We start from the raw sequence: 1,392 nt of genomic DNA on the forward strand, positions 1-1,392 counted from the left end.
GCCTTTCCCGTCAAGGCCGGCAGTCTTCACCGCTTCACAACAGCTTCCTGAGCTTGTAATGGGGCTGCTCCACAGGCTTTTCTTTGGAAAACAAGCCCTGTGGATATTTGCTTCCACTGAATTGGTTAACGTACTAATTTCTAGTGGTCTAGTACATGCAAAGTTTTTAACTAGAGGGGATGGAAGGTTTAAAAAGTAGATCTAAGATAAAACTCAAGTCCGTAAAGCTTTCTTTCAAACATCAGCGTATATGCCTCAGAACACACACTTCAATGAGAGAAGATTCGGTCCACTAAAGGAATCGGCTTGCTAGCTCGACGCTGGTGGCCACAGAGTTAACATTAGGTTACATCCATCTCACTACAAATGCTACCTCAATCAGTAAACACAAGCCAACATGAAATGAGAAAAGAACCACGGGCTCTGCCTTGGTGCCGCAAGTATCACAGTACCACACTTCCAAGTAGAAAGAAATCTTTTCTCCCCCCTTAAGTAGTTGTCATGCCACGCAGATTTTTAAAATGTTAACAAAAACAAAAGAAAAAAATCCATGAAAATATATTACTGGTGGGAATGAAGAGACTACCGGACACGTGGAGAGTTGGGCAGGCAAAGCTCAGTCCACTTCCTCCATGCGCGAGGTGCCGTCATCTCCCTCCAGAGGTGGCGTTTCTTCCGACGCAGCAGCACTGCCGTCGTCAGCAGTAGGTCATCTTCATGGATACCCAGGCCCGGCTTGATCTCCCTGTACGTCTGCGTACGTCTGCGGGTCTTGCAGGATGAAGCTGGACGACAGGAGCGCGGTTTCGCAGAGTAAGTTGGCCAGCCCTTCACGGACTTGTCGTTCTTGTCGGTCTCTGCCTTTTGCCTTAAGGTTTCGATGACGGAATGACAAGGGTTGATCTGCAGGCGCTTCTTGGCTGCCATGTGGCCCGTGGTCGAGCTGTCTCTTAGGGCTCGAGCCTTCATGATTCTCTCCGTGTTTGCTTCCAGCCGTGTGTGCTCGTGACGGTGCAGCAGCACGGGGATGGGACCAAGTGGACTGACACCACCACCTTTTTGACTTTTTTCTCCAAAATGTCTTTCATGATTTTACAGAGATTTTCAAACATTTTTAAAGGGGCCCAAAGTACTTAAATAGGTTCTCACTCACAGGAATGCAGATTAAGAGCCGGTCTAAATCGGGGTACGTAATTCAGCCTACCTCATCCGGTTAAATTGGAATTTCAGATATTTGCAATGTTTGAAATCTCTTTGATAACCGGAACATAAAAATTATACATTGTTTATCTGAAACTCAAACTTGGCTGGACATCACATATTTTATCTGTTAATCTGGCAAACCTCAAAGATGTTGGTTTTGCTGAGAAGAAAAAGAATACTTTGAGATGA

The 1,392-nt window shown here is 45.8% G+C and overlaps 1 pseudogene; it reads right to left on the reverse strand.

The window, feature by feature from the left end:
- Positions 1-616: 616 nt before the first annotated feature.
- Positions 617-1,112, reverse strand: LOC139437592 (heat shock protein HSP 90-alpha pseudogene; annotated as a pseudogene).
- Positions 1,113-1,392: the final 280 nt, after the last annotated feature.

This window comes from Dasypus novemcinctus, chromosome 25 (genome assembly GCF_030445035.2).
Source record: "Dasypus novemcinctus isolate mDasNov1 chromosome 25, mDasNov1.1.hap2, whole genome shotgun sequence".
Taxonomy (NCBI): Eukaryota; Metazoa; Chordata; class Mammalia; order Cingulata; family Dasypodidae; genus Dasypus; species Dasypus novemcinctus.